This window comes from Equus quagga, chromosome 9 (assembly GCF_021613505.1).
Source record: "Equus quagga isolate Etosha38 chromosome 9, UCLA_HA_Equagga_1.0, whole genome shotgun sequence".
Lineage (NCBI taxonomy): Eukaryota > Metazoa > Chordata > Mammalia > Perissodactyla > Equidae > Equus > Equus quagga.
The window spans coordinates 10,158,074-10,173,940 of NC_060275.1; positions in this window are offsets into that span (position 1 = coordinate 10,158,074).

Below are 15,867 nucleotides of genomic sequence, written 5' to 3' on the forward strand. Positions count from 1 at the left end.
TACAACTGTACTTCATCTGCTTTACCAGCTCTTGTATAACTCATTGTAACAGAGGGAAAACATGGCCAAATTCAATTCATATTTCCTTGGTTAAAAACGTCTGTTAACAGCTCATTACATTTCTTTCCATCTCCACACATCATAGCTACATCCAATTTGTGGCAAATACATTTTTGTCAAAATTTCTACTGAGTGTTTTACATTTGTCTAAAGCTGTAGCTGTTATACTTAATTAGGTTTCACTTTCCTTGGAAGAGCTGGAGCTTAAAATCAATTTATTCTACTCATTTAAACCTTGACCTCCTTTGCTTGTAAAACCAAAGACAAAAGAAAATCCTGCATGGTATTTGATAACTTTGTAGTTGTCATGTTAAATATTAATAATGTGAGTTATTGTGGCTCCTAATGTTGAATGTACTTATAATTGGTTATAATTATTCAAATTTGCGTGATTAATGAGTTTTTAAAATACTATATCCTTTTCTCTTAAATTATTAAAAAATTATTATTTTAATTAGGAATCTAAAAATAATTGTATTAATTTTTTTCCAATTGATGAGTCACAGTTAGCTAATTGGTTTAACATAAACCTTGGAGGAAAATCTGTGGTGGAAAGGCCTGCCAATGTAACCGAAAGAGTGTACATGTTTCCTGGTGACACTGTACTTTGCCAGCCTCAACATTTTAACCTTAATACTACCAGCATGACCAAGCTGTATGAGTTACTGGTAAGAGTCTGCCCCCTCAACCTCACAGTTTTAGCTTCACCACCATAATTTGCCTCCGAGATTTTTTTTACTTATTCTGATGTTTCCTATATTTCAAGAAGCCCTACACTCCCAGGTAATCCCTTATCCCTGCAGATATCATCCCCATATAGCTCTGTGCCCCTCCCAACATGAGACACCTTCACAAACATCTCTAAATCCCCAAACTTTCCATTGAGTCTTCAGGAAACCCCATCACTCCTTTGTTTCCCTCATCTTCTTTTCCTAATTAGTATCTCAACTATCCTCAAGGACACAGCTATCCCTGAAAATACCTCCAGCAATGCTAGTTTCTCTCCCACAATTCAGATTTCAAACATCTGCAGATGGGAATGATGTTTTCTTTGCTCTTAATTGCCAACTTAACATTCTTTTCCTTCTCTCTTTCCTGTTATATGGCTTCCCTAGTTTTATAGCATATTACAATCAAATCATTCACAACTTTTTTTGGCCTTTCTATAAAAATATCTAAATCGGTAGGGGCCAGCCTGGTGGTGCAGCAGTTAAATTTGCACGTTCCGCTTCCTTGGCCTGGGGTTCACTGGTTTGGATCTCATGTGTGGACCTACACACCACTTGTCAAGCCATGCTGTGGCAGGCATCCGACATATAAAGTAGAGGAAGAGAGGCATGAATGTTAGCTCAGGGACAATCTTCCTCAGCAAAAAGAGGAGAATTGGCAGTAGATGTTAGCTCAAGGAAGAGCTTCCTCAAAAAAAAATCCAAATCTGGCCCTTTTTCACCATTTCCACCATGCTACTTTAACTAAAACACCACCATTCTTCACCTAAAATTTTCAGGTAGAATTCTAATTGATTTCTCTGCTCCCAGATTTGATCCAACCAGACCTGGTGCTCTAATGGTTAAGATTCAGCACTCTCACTGCCAAGGCTTGTGTTCGTTTCCCTGTCAGGGAACCACACCACTTATCTGTCGGTTGTCAGACTGTGGCAGCTGTGTGTGGCTGGGATGCTAAAAGCTATGCCACCAGTATTTCAAATGCCAGCAGGGTCACTCATGGTGGATAGGTCTCAATGGAGCTTACGGACTAAGACAGACTAGAAGGAAGTACCTGGCCACTCACTTCCAAAAAAATTAGCTGTGAAAGCCCTATGCAGTGGAGCAATGTGAGATAGAGTGCCAGAAGGCTAGTGGATGGCACAAAAAGACTGGGCAGCGTTCTGCTTTGCTGTGCACAGGCTCGCTATGAGTCAGAATTGATTTGATGACATTAACAACAATATTTGATCAGCAGAATTTATTTTCTTCACATGTCCTAACTGAGTGGTTCTCAACAGAGGTGGCCCAAGGAATATTTGGCAATGGCCTGGAAAAACCTTGTGCTTGTTGCAATGAGGGGTGAGAGTGTTAAGGCATCTGTCTAGTGGGTAGAGGCCAGAGATGCTGCTAAACCTCTCACAAAACATTGGACAGCTGCCCACAATTATCTGCTTAAAGGTCAGTGATGCCAAGTTAGAGAAATCCTGATATAGACTTGTTATTTCCAAATATTTTGCTCCTTTCTTCAAAAATTTGCAATGATTCCTCATCTCTCTCAGAGTTAAATCTAAACTAAAAGGCTTTATAAGATCATGGCCCTCACTATCTTTCTCATCTCTTCCTATAGTACTCCTACCAGGTCCACTCTTGACTGAAAGCCTTTATATCTGCTGTTCCCTGAGCCTAGATGGATGGATCTTCCTTCAGAAATCTATTTCAATAATACACCTGATTAATTCAGGTCTATGTTCAACTGTCACCCTCTCAGGGCATCTTTATCCTTAACTTTTATGGAACCTCTCTATCACTTGCTCTCCCTCATAGCTATCTACTGTCGCCTCTCAAAGCTGGAAGGTAATTTCTGTGAAGACAAAGGCTAGTTTGTTTTGCTTTCACTTCTATAGTTTTAGAAAGTAATTAGAACATATTGAATGGTCAAGACATATTTGTGAATGAACAAATACTATTATTTAGTTTAATAGACAATTTAAATAAATTCCTGTACTTAACAGCAGATTTTCTTTTCATAAAAACTAGATGATCACATATTAAATAATATGGGAACTTTAAAAATGATATAATTTCCAGGTAAATGATATGTGTAAGGATACAAGTATTTAGGGAGTCAAAAAAACCAGAGTCAAGTCTGGGTTGAAATGTCAAAGGTGATATTGTTAAAGAATCATAGTATTTTAGAAATGGCTATTTTAGAGATTATCTAGCCAAATAACCTCATTTTTTGAAATGAAGTGATTCAAGCCAAAGCATTTTGATGAATTTCTGACTTTGCTTTAAGTCGATTTCATGACTAACCCTTGTATTCATTTATCTCCATCTGAGGGCTATGGAACTTTCAGTAAGAATAAAAATTTTATGAGAAAAGCAAAGCATGTTTGTTGCTGAACGAATTCACAGCATGTTACCCCAAAATATGCCATTTGAGCTTATTGATTATTTTTAGTTGAGGGCACTTGAGAAACAGCAGATGCAAGAAGGCACTCTTACCTCCTTCTTATTCTCAAAAGCAAGAGATACCTCTGCCCTATGAAAGGTTCCTTCTCTGTATCAGGAGCAAGGAAGACATTCTTATCTCCAGAGATGAGGAATAGAGGCTGAGAAAAATCCATACAAACAAAACTTGTTAAACTAACCCTTGTCTTCCTTGTACTTTCTTCACAATGTACTGCCCCGGCCCCAGCCCCTCTATCTTCTCAATCCTTTACAAATTTGTTTCTCTCTCTAAAAGGTACCAAGACTTTCTTCTCTAGTCACTTCTTGTAGTCTTATTTCTCTTATAAGAGCTCCCATGTACATGTAAAAATTTTAATAAAACTTATATGTTCTTCTCCTGTTAATCTGCCTTAAGTCAGTTTAATTCTTAGGCCCAGCCGGAGACCCTAAAAGAGTAAAGGAGAGTTTTTCCTCCTCTAAACCACTGAGATTTCTAATTGACCCCATTGTCAGAATGACTCTTCTTCTATGATAATTGATCTTTTTATTTTTAGCTGGACATCTTTCCCAGATTCTCTTTCCACTTGGCATGACCAAGTCACTCAGTGATGGTCAATGTCTTATAAATGGAAATGGATTTCCTAACTTCTTGGAAATATCCTTAAAAAGACCATTGATGCTTTGCTTCTTCCATTTTTTCTCTGTCTGCTGGCTAAAATGTAGACTGAATGCCTCTGCTGAGCTGGTCACCTCGGACAATGAGGTCTTCCTGGGAATAGAGGCAAAGAGCACACAAAATCAAAACGCAGGATGCTTGGGTCCATGACGTAATGGAGTACCATGCTAGTTTGGGGCTACCCATGTCTAGAGTTTCATATCAGAAATAATAACACTTCTCTCTTATTCAAACAACTAATATTTTTTATTTCCTATCAATTGCAGTCAATCCTATGACTAATGCAAGGGAAAGCATCAGAGAAAGATACTAATATAAACCTGAAGACAGATATGATGTCATATATATGTGGTGTAATGTTAATGAACAGAAAAGATTACATTGTATATTCTTGAGTTTTACTTGTACTTTCAAGAATTTTAGAGCTACAAAATTAGCAAGAACGAACTTACCAAGAACAAAGAAGAAAAGTAAAGATAAATTAGAAATATCTTTTATAGTATATTATATATGAACTCATAAAGGTATGAATTAAGTGGGTGATATTGGAGTTAAAGAGTTAGGGATAATTCTAAAGATTTACTGAAATTTAAAAAGAAAGAAAATGGGAAAAGGGAGGGAAGATAAAAATGTCAATGTTTTGAGTCTTCATAACCAAAGGATGATAGTATCAAAAGAGAAAAGGAAAGATTTATGTAAAAATTCCTGAATGTCAGTGAATCTCAGTCCTGTTTGGATGCCTGGACCTTGAGATCTCAAGCATTTGTGGAATACTATAATCAATGCTAAATGCCGTGAAATTAGGGAATATGTATACAACTCTATCATAAAATTTTCTAACATTATTATAATTTAAAAGAAACTATTATTTTTAGGCAATAAATCACAGGATGAACAAGATCTTAATGAGAGTAGGGAATGAAATTTTTCAACTTAAATTGGTTATCTTATAACTTTTCCATTAGATTTATAATATACTATATGTTGATTAGTTTTGTCATATGCTAGCACTAATTTTCATAAATATATGAGTAGCTTCCAATAATTAAAGAAAAATTAGGAGAGTCTCTATGTTAAGATAATATTTTTGGAAATTTATAAATTATTACCATTATATAAATATTATAGAACCAGTGTTCTACAAGAGGAGAATTTGAATATCAATTTTTTAAAATATTTTAAATTATTTAGCCAGATATTTTAGTTACACTCTGAGCTTTCTTGGTATAATTCGGGTCAGATTCTGTGAGATGATATCATTGTTCATTAGACATGGTAGACAGTAGATTCATTCATGCAGTCATTCAACAACATTTACCAAGTGCTGACGTTGTTGAACATAGTATGATAGATGGAGAGAGACTGTAAGTCTGGGGATGTAATCCTCTACAGGTCTTCACTCTTCATCTCAGAGTACTCACAGTGTTTTATGAGAGTCATTAACTGATAATCGAAGATAAGGCATTTTGAAATATATAGCTCTTTATTATTAACAGAATGAACAGTAATTATGCAGGATATAAGACAGTTATACAGAGTTAAAAGTCAAATTGTTTTTGAGTTGAGCACTTATTTATTTGCCATAATTTTACAACTAACATAGTACTGGCAAGGTCCTGTGATGATTTCTATGGCAGATGCAAAATGGACAGCAGTCATAGATATTTCAGATTTAAGGAAACATGACATGATTTCCTTAAAGTTGGTAAGTCTTGACCACAAATTAGTGAGTGCCATAAAACTGTTACTTTCATAATCATAGGATTTTCATGGAGAGTGTTGCTTTCAGATGGTATTTGAAGACTAAGTGAGGATTGGATATAATAAAATGATGAGTAGAACAGTGAGAGTTAAGCATGGAATGGGAAAGTGAAAATAAATAAGAGAAAGCAGTAATTTGCATTGACCTGAATATAAAGTCAGAAGAAATGAGTTAAACAGGAACCTATGATAAATTAGACAGGCACAGGTCATGGAAGACCTTAAATGTCAGTCACTAAGAAGCCACAAATGTTTTTCAGTGGAAAAGTGATTTAAAAAATACTGTTTTTTTGAAAATTAATCTGACAACATTTTGGAATATAAATTAGTTTTGAAGAATCTGGAAGTGAGATATGCAGGTCGAATGATATGTGCTTCTGAGGTAAAGTCCACAGAACTTGGCAAGAGCTAGAACTATAAAAGATACTTTAATACTTAACTTATAAATACAAGGTGCTCGGTTTAGCTGACTCTCTCCTTCTTCTAATAATGGCTTGACCAAAACTCAGCTTTCCTATTTTTCTGTGGAAACTTTTTAACATTTAGAAAATCAACTTTCTTGCTTCTGTTTGGCCCCTTGGCTTTGAAATTTAAAAATTCACACTACTTCTTTTCTCCTCATCTGCTCAAAACTAAAGTTTTTCTATAAACTAGACAGTAAATCACAGTGAATACAACTCCCCACAGTTTTCTCCATACCATAACATAAGCTGTGAGAGGAACTGTCCCTCAACGTGACAGGATTTTTCTAGATTTACCTGTGTTTATCAGCTTTAAATTGACCAGTCAGAGAAGCCAGTCAGAGAGAAACACTGTGGAAACTCATTGCATTATTATCCTGATGTTTTCATGTTCCTTATACTCCGTGCTCAGAGAGCTGCAGATATTTCTCCAGCCCTCTGCTTCCTGTACCAAAATTTGCCTCTTGATCTTATTTTCTCGCAAAATTTTGTCTCTCAAGATCTATGCCCAAACTATTACTCAACATTTTACTCTTCTTGAGTACCTATTTAGTATTGTTCTTGAGGTACTTGATTACTCTCTGACATCTTGCTCTCTCCGTCAGCTTCCTGACCCTTGCTGTGATGTCTCCTATGAAAATTGATTGAGAGCTCCTCATAGTTTCCTCAGTCTTAAAATATTCTCTCTCTTCTTTTTATCTTACTGTATATGCTCAGCTCTGAGTTTTTTCACAATAATTCAGGAGAATTGTTGACATTATTCAGCCTGGCTTTCTAACACACCACAATTCTAATGATGAGTTCCCAAACTCGTCACGGTTTAAATTATTCAGTCAACAAATATTGGTTAAGTATTCTCCAAGCAGATGTGTGCACTCCTAAAGGCCAAAGGGGATGTAAGGATGATTAAGACTTAATCAAGTACCTCAAGAACAATACTAAATAGGTGAGAACTTCAAAGATTAAAATAAAATATTTTGAATACAAAATGGTATTTGTGAAGCAAATGATTATTCTAAAATTTGTTAGGTGCCTTATGTGGCCCAAGAAATGTGCTAGAAGCAGGGCGAAAAAATATGAATTGGGCATAATCCATTATCTAAAGGAGCTCATATCTTGTAGAAGAAACATTTCGTGTGAGTACCATACTTTCAGCTCAATAGTTCTATTCTTTATTTTATTTTTTTATTGAGGTAACATTGGATTATAACATTATATAAATTTCAGGTATACATCATTATCTTTCAATTTCTGCATAGACTACATCATGTTCACCACCCAAAGACTGATTACCATCCGTCACCATACGCATATGACCTTTTACCCCTTTTGCCCATCTCTCTCCCCTCTGCCTCCCTGGTAACCACCAATCTATTCTTTGTATCTATGTGTTTGTTGTTGTTGTTGTTATTTTCCACTTATGAGTGAAATCATGTGGTATTTGAACTTCTTCTGACTTATTTTGCTTAGCATAATACTCTCAAGGTCCATCTATATTGTCACAAATGGCCAGATTTCATCTTTTTTATGGCTGAGTAGTATTCCATTGTGTATATATTCCACGTCTTCTTTATCCATTCATCTATTGATGGGCACTTAGATTGTTTCCAAGTTTTGGCTATTGTGAATAATGCCACAATGAAAATAAGGGTGCAAATATCTTTTCCCATCCATGTTTTCATATTCTGTGGATAAATACCCAGAAGTGGAATAGCTGGATCATGTAGTAGTTCTATTCTTAATGTTTTGGGGAACCTCCATACTGTTTTCCATAGTAGCTGTACCAGTTTACATTCCCACTGGCAGTGTATGAGGTTTTTCCTTTCCTGCACATCTTCTCCAACATTTGTTATTTCCTTTCCTGTTGATTATAGCAATATTGATGGGCATGAGGTGATATATCATTGTAGTTTTGACTTATATCTGTAAGAAATAGTGATGTTGAACATCTTTTCATGTGCCTATTAGCCATCAATATATCTTATTTTAAAAAATGTCTGTTCAGAACTTTTGCTCATTTTTTAATTGGGTTGTTTGTTTTGTATTTGTGGAGTTGTATGAGTTCTTTATATATTTTGGATAGTAACGCCTTATCAGATATATGATTTGCAAATATATTCTCCCAATTGTTAGGTTGTCTTTTTGTTTTGTTGATGGTTTCCTTTGCTGTACAGAATCTTTTTAGTTTGATATAGCCCATTTGTTTATTTTTTCTTTTGTTTCCCTTGCCTGCTGAGACATAGTACTCAAAAAGATGCTGCTAAGAGCAATGTTGAAGAGCATATTGCTTATGTTTTCTTCTAGAAGTTTCATGGTTTCAGGTCTTACATTAAAGACTTTAATCCATTTTGAGTTAATTTTTCTGTATGGTGTAAGATAATGGTCTACTTTCGTTTTCTTGCATGTAGCTATCCAGTTTTTCCAACACCATTTATTGGAGAGACATTCTCCATTGTATGTTGCTGGCTACCTTGTCAAAAATTAGCTGTCCATATATGTGTGAGTGTATTTCTGGGCTCTCAGTTCTGTTCCATTGATCTGTGTGTCTGTCTTTGTGCCAGTACCACTATATTTTGATTACTATAGCTTTGAAATCAAGCAGTATGATACTTCCAGCTCTGTTCTTTTTTCTCAGGATTGCTTTGGCTATTCAGGTTCTCTTGTTGTTGCATATAAATTTTAGGATTCTTTGTTCCATTCCTGTGAAAAATGTTGTTGGAAGTTTGATAGGCATTGCATTGAAATATAGATTGCTTCAGGAAGTATGGACATTTTTAACTATGTTAATTCTTCCAATCCATGAGCATGGAATATCCTTCCATTTCTTTGTGTCTTCTTAGATTTCTTTCAACAATGCTTTATAGTTTCTGTGTACAGGTCTTTCACTTCTTTGGTTAAATTTATTCCTAGGTATTTTATTCTTTTTGTCATGATTGTATTCTTAATTTCTTTTTCTGCTATTTCTTTGTTAGTGTATAGAAATGCAGCTGATTTTTGTAGGTTGATTTTGTACTCTGCAACTTTACTGAATTTGTTTATTATTTCTAATAGTTTTTGGTAGATTCTTAGGGTTTTCCTTATATAAAATCGTGTTTTCTGCAACTAGTGACAGTTTTACTTCTTCCTTCTCAATTTGGATCTTTTTTTTTTCTTTTTCTTGCCTGATTGCTCTGGCTAAGGCTTCCAATACTGTGTTAAATAAGAGTGACATGAGTGGGCATCCTTGTCTTGTTTTTGTTCTTAAAGAGATAGGTTTCAGTTTTTCACCATTGAGTATGATGTTTCTGTGGTTTTGTCATATATGGCCTTTATTATGTTGAGTTATTTTCTTTCTATACACATTTTACTCAGAGTTTTTGTCATAAATGGATGCTCTATCCTGTCAAATGTTTTCTCTGCATCTAATGAGATGATCATGTGATTTTTATTCTTCATTTTGTTAATGTGGTGTATCACATTGATTGATTTGTGGAGGTTGAACCATCCCTGTATCCCTGGAATAAATCTCACTTGATCATGGTGTTTGATCTTTTTAACATATTGTCATATTCAGTTTGCCAGTATTTTGTTGAGGATATTCTCTATGTTCTTGAACTTACATGATCTATAGAATATTTATAAGGAGATTTTCAATAAACTTAGTTTCGTGTTTTTTTGAGCATGCCTTTTTTTTTTTCTTTTTTCCCCAAAGTCCCTCGGTACATAGTTGTGTATGTTTAGTTGTGGGTCCTTCTAGTTGTGGCATGTGGGATGTCACCTCAGAGTGGCCTGATGAGCGGTGCCATGTGCGCAGCCAGGACTTGAACCAGCAAAACCCTGGGCTGCTGAAGTGGAGCGCACGAACTTAACCACTTGGCCACGGGGCTGGCCCCAAACTTAGTTTTTATTAATGTAAGACAACAAAATAAGTTTTTAAATAACTTTAACTTTTCATTTTGAGTTTGCTTTTCTTTAAAATCTTAGTATTTCTTATAATACTACAGTGAATTTTGGCAACCGAATAGAATAAATCTCTTCTAAAGGGTTTTTCTTTTTCATAAATAAGTTTTATCAAAAAGATTAACTGGATTGTCTGATTTCCCTGGATTAAAATTATTTAACCCAGTTTTTCACAAAAGTCTCCAGCATATTAAAAAGAATTGTGTTTGGGAGAAGAGAGGAAAGCTTTCAGTGATGAAATAAATTTGAGAACATTAAAGGATTTCTGTAACAAGTTCAGGGCTATTAAATTTTTTGTATATTAAAATGATTCCAAGGGGGAGATCCGCTATACATAATCTCCCAAATTTATACTACCATGGGGATGTTTCCTGGAATTTGTGATCCTCAGGACATTAGCTGTGGCAAGTTACAGTGTGCTGTAATAGGGTATTCAATGGGGTGAAAGGGCACAGGGTGGGATGAGAGACCATCGGCAGGATTCCTGATGCTGCCTTGGATTATTAGGGAATTATTTTCAGAGAAAGTGACTTCACTCTAAGAGTAGGCTTAATTAAAATAGTAAATTGCCTCTTTTGAATATTAATTCTTTCAAAGTAATAGATTTGCTAAGAAGTAGGTAAGAACATATTTGAACAGAATGTAGCTTAAATGGAGTATTTAAACACAAAAATAGAAATAATTATCCTTTTTCTGATCATCAAGATTTTATGAATAGAAAAGTCAAGTCTGTTGGCTTTTCTTTCTTATTTGTGTGGCTGCAAATGACATGGAGACAATACGCAAAATAACAAACTATATTTGTGTGAAAATTTATACACAGATGGAATGGATACTGTTGAGTTACACCAAGGTCTTTTCTTCTGGGCCTAGTAGAGACGACCCCTCTGACAAGGCGATAAAGTGGCCAGAACGACACATTGTAAGGTAAGGTAGGCTCAGCCTGCATGCATTCAAAGGTGGACATAGTATATCAGGGATCGCGCAGGAAAGTGGCAGAAGACACAGGAAACCAGACTGACATGTTTATCCACCACCCCACCGTTGCAGTGATACCACCCCTTCAGCTCCCACTGTGAATGTCCATGTGCGGTTCTCAGCTGATTCAGGTGAAAATATTCTGCAGCTGGTTAATAGATGAGCCTGTCTGGCATGTGGTTACCAGTTAAAAATATAATGCTGTTAAACTAAATCTTACTCAGGTGTAATCTTGAAAAACAGCAGTGAAAGTACATCTTCACAATGACAAAGCTTCTAGAGGTTCACCTGTCATCCACTCCCTGTGAAAAGAGTGTGGCCTCAGATAAGAATACACATACAGTGAATGGTAATATGGCTAGATGGTCTTGACTCCAGGAAAAGAAAATAACAAGATTGGGGACAAGGACGTCTGGAGAAGAGGATGGATCTACGAGAGTAGGTGCTATATTAATATCCATCACAAAGCATCCACTATAAAAGAGGTACTAATCAATCAATCAAGCAGACAGAATGACTTGGCCAGTTGATATCAGTCTGTTATGTCATGGGTCACCTTGGGCTGGAACAATGGGTAGAGAAATGGAGTTCCATGGGGGCAGGAATGAAGGCTAAGCATGAGCCAAACTGCACGGGATCCACTCACTAAGACTGATCTGGCTACTGATGTTACCAGCTGTACAGACTGCTGAGCATCTCACATGGCAACTTCTCAGGAGGAGACCAACCAGTCCCTTATCTGCAAATCAATCTCATTGGACCCCTTATATCCTAAACATGGCAGCAATTCACCTTGACAGGAATTGTTCATATACTGGGAGCTGGTTTGCCTTTCCTACCCACAGGGATTCAGCCAGCACCAGTACCAGTGACTTGCAGAGTGTTTGATACATCAACATGGGATGCAACATAGGATCACCGTGAAGAAAGGGACACACTTTGCAGCAAAGAAAGTGGAGCCACGGTCATATCGCTGTGGAATTCACCAGTCCTAGCACATATGACCTTGTGCAGAAGTTGCCATGTGATAAAGTAGCAGAATGGTTTCTTGAAGGTACACTGAGGTGCCAGATTAGAGAAGATGCCCTACACATATACAGTTTCATCCTCCAGGACACAGTATGCATCTTAAATCACTGATCATTATTTGATACTATGCCAACAAACTGAATACATAAGTCTGGGAAACAAGGCAAGGAAAACTAGTGGCCTTATTTATCAGCCCTCTCAATAACCCACTGGGGGATCTGTGCATCCTGTCCCTGCTACTTCAGACTTTGTTGGTCTAGACATTCTGGTTCCTAGAAATGGGAAACTCCCACTGGGAGACAGTGTAAGAGCCCTATTAAATATTAAGCTACAGCTGCCATCTCACTTTAAGCTTCTTGTGACAAGTCAGTAGATAAGGAAAGGAGTTGTGAATCTGGCAGGAATAATTGTACCTGATAGTCACAAAGAAATACAGCTAATGTTATATAACAGGGAAAAGAAAGAATACCTTGGCATGTTGGCAATTCACCAGCCTGTCCTTTGCCCAATTTTGATGGCAAATGGTCAAGGAAGCAGACATAACCTGAGAAAACTTGTTGATTACTGGGTCTGACTCATCAGGAATGAAGTACTGGGTCGCTTCACCAGAGCAATCACCTTAACTGGCAGAGATGCTAGTTGAGGCTGAGAGCAATCTGGAATGAGTAGTGAAAGAGGGAGTTGATGAGGACCAGTGACATCTTCTAGACCAGCTGTAGTCCTGAGGCCTTTAGTTGATTCACTAACTCTCTCCTGTAAATTAATCCAAGAAAAAGACCAAACAGAAAATAATTTTTCAGATGGGGTAAACTTACTAAGTGGATTTGAGCAGGGGAAGGGAAAGAATATTATGAATGCTGCAGCATATCACTGAGATCCTTTTTTTTAGGAACAAAACATGCATTCCCCCAGTGGCTGGGAATATACGCTCTTGACAGCTCACAACCAAGCCCTTAGTTTAGCATCCTAAGCCTTAGGCAAAAGGACCATTCTTTGCTTAAGAAGTAAGTTGGAGGTAGCTCATAGCTCATGACTTCTTGATATGAGGGTACAAAGCCTGACCTCTATGGCCCACCACAGGGTAGTTCTGAAAGGTCCTGTAAGACCTAGTGTTTACATGGATTCAGGAGAGGTCTCCTGAGCACACCTATCATCTCAGAATGTGATTCCTGAGCTATCCCACCTAAGGCAAGAGCTATGGGTCATAAACCTAAAGATTTTGTGACTTATAAGATATAATATGATCTGATTTAATTTTTGTTTAATTTGCTTTATACTTATTTTTTAAACAGCTTTTAGAGGTATGATTGACATACACTAAAGTACACGTATTTAACATTTACAATTTGCTAAGTTTTACCTAGAAATATACTCATGAAACCATCACAAATTGATGATGGCGAGCGTATCCTCTGACTGACATGTTTGTAATCCTTTTGTAATGACTGCTTCTCTTTTCTCCCTACCTCTATCCCCAGGCAACCACTGACAGCTTTGTGTCTCTGTAGACTGGCTTATATTTTCTAGAGTTTATATCTGGAATCATAATATATGCACTCGCTTTTCTTAGGCTTCCCTCATTCAGCATAATTATTTTGATATTCATCCATGTTATATGCATCAACAGTTTAGAGTTTATATTGAATTGCTATCATTTCTCCTCTAAATATTTTATAAAGTACACCATTAAAGCCATCTGGGCTTGGGGTTTTCTTTGTACAAAGGCTTCTAACTACAAATTTAATTTCTGTGTTATCTATAGGAGTATATAGTTCATCTGTTTCTTCTTGATAAGTTTTTATAGCTTCTGTCTCTCAAGGAATTCATCCATTTCATATAAATCAAACTCAGATTCCTGACTCCCAAAAACTGTGAGATAATAAATGTTTGCCTTTTTAATCTGCTAAATTTTGGGGTAATTTTTTGAATAGCAATATGTAACTAACGCAGTTCATCTGAAAACTATCACTTTTCATTCTTCTTGCAATAAGTTGATGTGATCTTTAGGGTACATTTTAAATGATTGAAAGGGAAATATTTTTATATATGTCCAATGTACTTAAAAAAATAATTGCTCTGAGCACAGAAGGATACTATTCAACAACAGATCAAATACCAATTGTTAAAGCCAATTGCTCACTTCTGGTTGCATTATTAGTAGCCAATTCCTCAGCCCTTTGCTCAGGCTCCCAGTCCATACTTGGCCTTAAAATGAATATTTTGGGAGCAGTTCATATTTCACTGGCTCTAAGACACTATTTACTGTGAGATGCAGCAAAATTTTAAATGCATAAAATGTGAAAACAATTTATCTTAGAAATGATTAAATATGAGTATATCTTTATAGATAGACATGGTGGAGTCCAATTTAAATGCCTTGAGAATTTAGTAAAATATTTAGCTAAAGACTTTTTGAAATTTCAGAGGTCCAATGTTGTAATGCCAAAGGAATGCTATTTTTAAAAAATAGCTTATTCTGTATGTGGGTCACTTCAATCTTACTTTCAATATCAGAAACACAAATATTATTTTATTAAAACAAGTTAATTTTTAAAAATCAGTGTGTATTTAATACATTTAGATTATATTTTGTCTTTTGAGGGGGTGCTATTATGAATAATGGTGCTATGTACCTTTTCATATAAGTCTATGTGTGGCTATGTATGTCTTTCTTTTTTCTTTTCTTTTTTTGAGGAATATTAGCTCTGAGCTAACATCCACCCCCAATCTGCCTCTTTTTGCTAAGGAAGACTGGCCCTGAGCTAACATCCATGCCCATCTTCCTCCACTTTATATGTGAGATGCCTGCCACAGCATGGCTTGAGAAGTGGTGTGTAGGTCCCGTGCCTGGCATCCAAACTGGTGAACCCCAGGCTGCCCAAGTAGAGCATGCGAACTTAACCACTATGCCACCAGGCCGGCCCCTATTTTTCTTAAGTAATACTTAACAATTGGATTGTTGTATGAGTTTACATTTAAATTTATAAGAAATGAACAAACTAGATTTTAGTTTTACTTGGGTAAATAGCTGGTACAATATTCACATGATGAAAACTTTAAAACAGTTATAAAAGAAGTTAAAGAAGAGATATTTACCATGCTCATAGATCAGAGGGCTCAATAGTGTTTGGATGTCAATTTCCACAAGACTGATCTAATGAAAAATTGGTCCAACATAATGCAATTATAATTCGATCAGACTTTTTCTCCATGCTTTCAAAATCACGTAACTGTAAAGCACATTACAGTTGCAGCCTTTATCTATACTGGCCATTGAAGAACGGGCAATGTTACCATACGGTCTTCCAGAAGGCCTGCTCTTTTACAGTCCCAGTTGAAGCTAATTTCAACACACTGAGGAGAATCAAGATAATCCGGCAAGAAAGTTCTTGTTCTGGCTATAACCTCTAATTACCCCCAACCCTAGGCCTGCGTGTGGGAGGATGGGCTTTAGAAGCATCATGAATGGAGGAGCCATAGACTATGTATGATAGTGGCATGCTTCCTGAGTATACCAGGAGAAATAAAAGTGAGGCCCCCTTCACAAATGTGTAGAAATGATGCTACTGAGGTGTTGGCCAAAATTGAATAGAATAAAATTTGTAACATTTCCTGCTTCCTAGTAGTCAATTCCTATTGTATAAAGATGTAAGAAGTTTGTTCACTAAAGGGTTGGTGCTGGGAGAGCTGGCCTTCTGGTTGAGTCATGGAGTTGGAAAGAAGAATCTATAGTGTTTGAATACTTCCGATCGGTAGCAAGTGATGAGACCACACACTCTAGCAGTGAGTGTACCAGATTGTATCT